The sequence below is a fragment of the Vipera berus genome (genome assembly GCF_964194415.1).
Source record: "Vipera berus genome assembly, chromosome: 7".
Lineage (NCBI taxonomy): Eukaryota > Metazoa > Chordata > Lepidosauria > Squamata > Viperidae > Vipera > Vipera berus.
In genome coordinates, this window is record NC_138209.1 from 50,952,617 (window position 1) to 50,960,895 (window position 8,279).

Consider the following 8,279-nt stretch of genomic DNA (forward strand, 5'->3'; position numbering starts at 1 on the left):
TCAGCTGCATTCTGTTTCTCCATTCACTTCTCAGCCTAAGCTACGTGTTTGTGGGACCAAAAAGAAAAGAAGTTCCATGAGACTTTCTAACTTCTCACGAGATCTTGCGAGAAGTTAGAAAGTCTCATGGAACTTTTTTTTTAACCGATAGATCAGCCTCCGTGCTGCCACCACCACTGCAGAAGTCAGCCAACGGGGCGGTGTATCCGGGCAGCTCGAGCGAGAAGAAGGTGGGCATCGTAGGGCTGGACCCCGGCACCCCCGAGTCCTTCTGTGATGGGGCCATGCTGATCACTGGCTCCAAGGGCGGCGGTGGCAAATGTGGCTTATCCTCAGCAAGCCCCATTTGCCGCCTCCTGCCCAATGTTGCCATGAGGGCACGGAACAAGCCGAGCAGAGGTAAAGAACCAGGTCGGAGCGGCAGAAGGGTGCTCTGCAAGGCTTGGGTCTGACGCATGTGGGGCTGCTGCCTCGCTTGCTGTGCTGAGGCTGCGCTGGACTGGGTGCGGAGCCTCCATGCTGTTTCTTCCCCTGCGGAAATCGGGAGCGCCCACCCCGCCTACCCCTCATCCTGGGATGGTTTCTGTCATCCCATGCTCTCCAGCTCGTCACCGGCCAGCCAGGCACACCGAGCTCAGGCCTCAGGCAGATGGAGGCCGGATGGGAGTGAGAGCCACAGCTGTCCGGCTCCTCCGCCTGAGGTTGTGTGTGGGGAGAGGCGCTGCCTGGCTCAGTAAACCGCGGTCTGCCTGCAGAAGGAGGATGGAGGAGGAGGGTTGGCTAGGGACAGGCACAATGCTGCCTATGGGGGGAATCTGACCAGCTGCAGCCTGGAGGGGGGGAGAGGCCGAGGGAGCCCAAAGGGAGGCATCCCGGCATGCCCGGCTGGCCGGCAACAGGCTGGAGAGTGCGGGACATGGCAGCTGCCCCAGAACGATAGGCGGGGTGGGCGCTCCCACTGTCTGCAGGGAAAGAAGTGGTGAGGAGGCTCCGCACCCAACCCAGTCCAGCCTAGCTCCAGCATGGCGAGGAAGCAGCCCTGCATGCGTCCTCTGCCAGGCAAGCGGAACCACGGTATCTGCGACAGAAGAATGCAGGCAGGCAGCGGAAGGCACAAGGAGCCCCAATCCCAGCACAGCCCCTCCCCACTCTCCTCCCCCCCTCAGAAGAGCTGCAGAGCTCAGGAGCCTCCCCCGATGTCCCCCACCTCCCCCAGGGAAGAAAACCATCGCAAGACACACTTCTGTTTTAATATTTTTTCCTTGTCGCTTTTTGGAGTTTGGAAGGGGTGTAGCTTCCCCTTCCCCCCCAAGCCATCAGCTGAGGAAGACCCTTTCCTGCCCACTGCCCCACCCGCCAGATACTCCCTGGATTTCCCCCAAACCTGCCCGGCCCCCACAGGCATCCCTCCCCAACAGAGCTGGTCACCCTGGCCACGCCCACCCTGTCTGCCATGACCACTGTAGCCACATGCACCCAGCGGGCCACGCCCACCCGGCACCCGGTGATACGTAAGTGGGTTTTGAGTTGCAGTTTGGGCACTCGGTCTCTAAAAGATTCACCACCACTGGTCTAGTCTCTCAAAGATATATCTGACACTATACATCTAACATATCTTAGAATTATAAGGATATTTATGAAACAATATTTTAATCATATTTTTGAGATATCAGTAATTCTTAAAAGTGTTGCCTAGTTGTGTAATGGGCTCAAAAGATTGAGCTGTCCTCCATCTTTACAAGCTGGACTGCAATGGGCAGGAAAATGGCCTACTATCCTGTTGCCTCAGTAGTCTACCAACATAGTTGACAATCTGTCATGTTGTCTGTATTACTCAATACATTGTGACCATGTAGCAAAGAACATACCAGCAACCTCTCCAATATCATTCCAGTGTGAAGACATTATTGCTGTCCACTTCCGGTTCGCATAGCTCTTCTAATATATGAACAGCTGGTCTGTTAATCTGTGACAGAGGAATGTCTCGTTGAAAGAACATAGAGTAGGGAACTTGCACATTTTGGCATCAGATGATATAAATAAGCTTTCTTAAGTCCTTACCTTTCTCCTGTGAACTTTTACCTGTGGTTGAAAATTGGAGAGGCAATGTTCTCTCCATCTTGCTAATATGGCAGAATGTCTATATTAATATGTGTAAATATTTTCTGTTGTTTGCATCTCTGTTTTAGAACCAGTGACTGTGGAGTATGTAGAACTTTGTATTTATTGTTTAGTTTGCTCCTTATACATTGCTAATATTTCCTGATCTAGTGGAGCATGGAAGCCAATAGTCCTTTTGTGAGACTTGCAAGCTAAAATGAAATATGTGATCATCATGAAAAACAGTCCTCAACATTCTTACTTGGAAGTAAATCTCATTGGGATGACTAGGATTTGTTCCAGGTAAGTGTACCTGAAAACCTATTTCTTAAGCTACATATGCCAACCTGGTCACAAACATAGTAGCTATTTTGCATAGAAGTTAAAAGTACATAAAATGACAAAAATGAAAGAGCAATTCATTTTTCTATTTTTACTGGCAGGGTAAGGAAATGAACTTATCCATTCTTTTAGCAAGTTCGAAAATTGTAGCTAAATTAAACAGTAAAAAATTAATTATTTTTCAAAACTTTGAGAAATTGAGTATTAAAGCCTCTGTCCATGTGATAGTGGTTCATTATAAGTAGATCACATTTTCAAATAAAGGACATGTCATAATTTTAATTATAGATGCAAAGGCTGGACTTGACACAGAGTCTTGAAAGATCTTGAAAGCAAATAATTGAAGTGATGTAATTGATAATGAATCTAAAGAGTTAGCCATTGTTAGTACTTTGAAGAAAAACTGAGTGTAGGTCTTAAAACTTGCAAATGTAAATAGTAATGAACTCTAATCTTTCCTTACTCCTGTAGTTTGTGGAAAAGAACTGATTTTAATCCCATTAACTTATTTCAGGGATATCTGATTATGCAAAGCAATATATTCATATTTGATCAAATGTTGTTTATCTTGTTATTTTAATTCATTTCTATTATGATGGGAAAGTCAAATGTATTCATGACTTAATTCCCATTGCACTTAAAATATTTTTAAAACTGACTTCCGGTTTTGACGTCGTGGCAGAGCAGATGAAGGAAAGCAGGGCTCTGCCTCTCATGCCCAATTTCTTCCTCCTGGGGGCCTGAAAAGAGCCTGAAGTCACCCCTGAGACGCAATGAAGGAAGAGGGGACTTTTGTAGATCGCGGAGAGACGGCGGTTGACCTGCTTGATCCAAGGAAGCCCTCAGAACCAACAGGAGAAAGACTGGCCACACCTATGCAGCTGGTCGGAAGCTGCTGACCTCTGGAGAAAAAAGCAGCATCTAACAAGCGTGAGCAACATGTTTGAATCTGGGTGAGATTATTTTCCTTCCTCTACGATTTTAAAACCTGTTCTTGGAAAAAAGTGACCTGAAAGCAAGGAAATTCCCAGAACCAAAGTTTTTTTTTTCCTTTTTTCACCCCCTCTCCCACAATGAAAGCGGCAGTTTAAGCTTTCTTTGGGGAAAATAGAGAAGACTATAAAATTAATTTGGACACAGCAGAGAGAAAAAAGTTTGGGGAGTTATAATACTTTAAAAAAAATTTTTTTTACCTTCCTTGCAGAGTATCGGAGCAAAGCCTTAAAAAAAAACCAGGCTGGAAAGTTACAAAACAGACACCTAATGACATCTAGTGGAGAAAAAAAAGAACTACACTAAGTTCTGTTTATATTTTGTCTGAAGTGAGGGAACTTGGCCTGACGCCCAGACACAGACTAAATTCTTTGATGTCTCTGAACTTCATAGCCTTGTAGACAGCAGGTGGAAAAAGAGAAAAACCTCTTGGGCTGCCTTTTCTGCAGGATGGATTACAACTAAAACTACAAACTATTTTGAAGCCATCTGGCTTCTTTGGATTACAAATACTGCTTGACCTGTAATTTTACAAACCATTCAGAGACAGAGTGAATGGTAAGGAACTATCAACAGTAAGACATTTTGGATTATAACCTTGGCAGATTGGCAACTCTGGATTTTGGGACAATTGGTTAGAGTTGGTGTCGGAAGATAGAAGTGGATTATAAACTTTTTTTTCTTCTCCCCATTTTTTTGTTTTTTCTCCTTTTCTTGTTGCCTGGGGAGCCTATTGGGTTATAGATTTTTAATTTCAGAACTATTTAAGAACAGTGGAAGCCCAACTGTTGGTGATTTCCCTTGGAGAAGGTCCTATGGACTATTAACTTTGAAAAGTAGGACCTAGTGTATTATAAATTCTGACTGAGAGATAACCTTGGATTTTGGACAAGTGCTTCAGAAGTGAGCCTCACAAACAGAAGTGGATTACAAATCTTTTTTCTTTGTTCTCCATTTACTTTCAGGGTTACGAGTTATTTAAGACAAATTTAAATGATATGTTGTGGTACTGAATATAAGTTTAATGGACAGGGCTGAGGGTGTTTTCTTGCCAGTTTTAGCTAAATTCGAAACACTCATTTTTGTTTCCATCCCCAAATCTTTTATCAGCTCTAATACTTTTCCTAAATGCCCACCTTATACAAAACCATTAAACTTATATTCAATACCACAACATATCATTTAAATTTGGCTTAAATAACTCGCAACAACCAGGAAAGATGTCTTCCTGGTTGTTGTGAGTTATTTATACCCCTTGTTGCGAGTTATTTATACTCCTTCAGAACAAAGAGATCTGGTCTTGGTACTAGGAACCAAAAGGTACAGAAAAATAATTCCTACATGTTGACTCATACACAACAACCCAGGCTTCACCACAGCTCCTTTTCCCCCTCCCCTTTAACATGAGGCTTTTACTTTTCCAAAATACATAAAGCATCTACAAAGCTGCTTGCACATAAACAAAGATGATTATAAAGTATCACTACTAATATCAATATTATTAACATCAACCTTAAGCATAATAAAATCCCTTCATTCCTCCCTTTTTAATATAAAAGCCGAATAGGCTTAGGGACTCTTGAAGAAGGGAATATAGTCAGAAGGTAAAGGTTTCAAAATCATTGCTTTAGCTGGTTTATCATTATAGATAGGAGTGGCAGCAAAAGTTGGTCCGGATAGAGTGGATTGAACAATTCTCTAAATAAATGGGATAAGGCATAATAAACACAACAACCTTCCTAAGGCCAAAAACACAGTGAATAATATTCTTTTCCAATTATCAAACATTTCCAAAAACCATCCTCCAACATCCAGTGCTCCTGTCCATGTCTGGACAGGGACATGAACCAACTTGTGCAGTTTGTCAGTGACTTCTTTGACATATTCCTTATGTGTAATGTCGGACTGGGGTCTAACAATACAGTGTAGGGCCAGATCAATGACAAAATAGAGGACCCACTTGGTTGGACAGTCCTTTTCTTTCCAAGTCAAATGAAAATAAATGATGTTCTCTCAAGCTTCACATTTAAAAATGAAACAATTCTTTTGGGCGAGATCAATAATAATAATAAAAATGTCTGATACTGAGGGAATCTCAAATGTGGTTGCCAATTCATGAAGATCAACTTGGACCCATATTTGTATCTGGTTCAATTGATAGCAAGTTCAAATGATGCTAAAAAATCCATTGGTCTAGTTATCTTGAAGCTCACTGGGTTGCAGGAATCTTTTGGGTATGCCAGGTTGGGTAGGATGTGCAAACAGATTAGGCATTTAATGAGTAGGCCTGTCTCTACACTTAGTTCATTTAGCTTGATTATAGTCAATAGTTTTACATGCATAAAAAAATTTCTGGCACTTGTCCATAAATCTTGTCCATGTTATTCTTCCCCAAAAGGTAATGTCTGTATGTATGTCCAGATTTAAAGTTGTTGGTAAAGCTGCACTGTATTGATAGGAGCATAACAAGTGACCCTGTTGCCCCTTTGCAAGTGGAATAAGTAGTCTTGTTAGAAACACAACTCCCTTTTCTTCCATAAAGTATTGGGCCCATGGTCCTTCCTTCTACCTTCCTTCTAAGGTACGAGGGAAACAACAGTAGCAGAAGAAAAATATTGTAATACATAGTCCAGGTTCCAGGAACACGATTGCCAGGATAGACCAATCCATTGAGGTTTTTCTCATATGTAGATGGAAACAGTTCAACAGGTGAGGCAGGTTGAAATTTCATTTGCAGGCCGTCCAGCTGCGGAGCTTGTCACTGGAGAGGGAATGATGGGACTTTCCATGGACTCATGCCTTGATTCCTTAAAGCAGGAGGACTTGGCATGGTTGAGACCACTCAGGACTGGTATTTCTAGGTGACAGTTCTTTTCACCTGAACCCACTCTCCAGGAACAACAATGGGCAGAGACAGGTGGTAGGGCAGCTTGGCCTGTACTGAGATAGAAGACAAAACCTGCGCCAGATTAAATATTGAGTAACTTTATAATCTTCCTCATTGACATTCTTGAACCTTCATGTAACAAAAGTCTCCCATACATCATCTGAAAGGGACAAAGACAGTTTTCCAATTGAAGCCTATATTGAAATGGCCTCACCACTAAATTTTGCAAAGCTTTTAATTTACTTACCGGTATATGTATCACAGATTTGTTTAACTAAAATATAAATACAACCATATTTTTAATAGAATTAGAATTAGAATTTATTAAATTTATATGCCGCCCTTCTCCCTAAGGACTCAGTTGCATCACAGTTTCTATTGTAGGAATGAGAGAAACTGTGAATTAAGAATGGAATGACAAATATCATACAGCTATTTCCACTTTTTTAACACAATTTGAAATTCACATTCTTCATGGCAAAAATCCCAGAAGTTTCTGATAAAGTAAACCAGTCTTTCATTTATTACACATCCTATGAGGTTTTGAGTGTTCATTGCTTAGTACCATCAGCATTGATCCCTTGCTACCCACTGTTAGTGGCTGCTTCAGTGTTCTAGCTATTGCTTTTTTCTTTCTTTCCTTTCCGTCTGTCTTTTCAATATCCGTCTCCCATCATGCAACATCCGCCTCTCGCTGTCTTCTTCCCATGTTTCTCTCCATATTTCTATAGTACATTCTTGTTCCTTCAACATTCTAAGGCTTGTTTTAAGGCATACAATTCACACGTTTGTGCTGATCCCGTTAGTGGCAGTATCCCTGCTGCCAACAATTTTAATGCATGCAATTCACAAGTCTGTGCAAACCAACTTGAAAACAACTTTCCTGTTTCTTCCTTCTATTATCCATTCCTTCCCTTCTCTTCTGCCACTCTGGTCTAACTTCTGTCTTTTCTACTTCCACTATCAACTTTACATGTGCCAACTGTGTCCCTTTACTATTAATGAATCCTCTACATTTCTGTTCTCCAAAAATATTCAAGACTTCATAAGCATACTTTGCGTCAGTGTATATATTCTGCTTCTCCCTTATTAACAATCTCAGAGCCTGCTGTAAGGCATAAAATCCACAGGTTAGTGCTGACCAAGGGAGGGAAATTCACTTAGCTTCCACTCACATTTTCTTCTCCCCATCTACTATCGCACCTTCATTATGTCCCTCTTTTTCTTTTTCTCTTTCCCAACTCCTTTGCTATGAACAAGTGATTACCTCCTTTCGGCTTTCTGATTTAAAATTACCCACACTTAATAAGAAATGCTAACCACCAAGACTTCCCCAAATGTCAATTTTAAACAAAAATGCTACTGCCTGCCTCTTTCCCCCCACTTCTGCATCAAAACCTCCTCTAAACCATTCCTTTGCCTATATTTACAAACAAATTACCTAGTGAAGAGCCAACAAAGGAGTGCTCAACAAACTCTGTCAGAGCTTGTTAACATTAGGCTCCTTTTCTAACAGTTTTGCATACAAATCTTTAATCAAAACAGCATAGCCATTCATAATCCTAAAAATCTTCTCAACTCCTTCCTTGTTCCAAACAAGGATTGAACCACAATTTTCTTAATTCTCCCAGATATCACCCTTCATCAATGTGTCCTGCAACTCCACAAAAAGCTTAATGAGATATTCTGAGCCACTGAAACAGTTTTATATCAAACTTTAGTATTGCTTTCAATATAAAGTTAGTCAAATTCCAATTTAATCAGATTCCAATCAGATGGAAACAAATTTCCATTAAGTAGGTTAAAACTTACAAATCTAAACAAAAACAACGCAGAGGAATTTCTTTTAAAACTCAAAGATTTCAAAAAAAATTGTACAAGTACTGTCTCCTCTTTCCAGAAAAAAAATTGCAAGCTGAAACTGCAAGAGTGGGTTTTAAATTTCACATCCATCCCC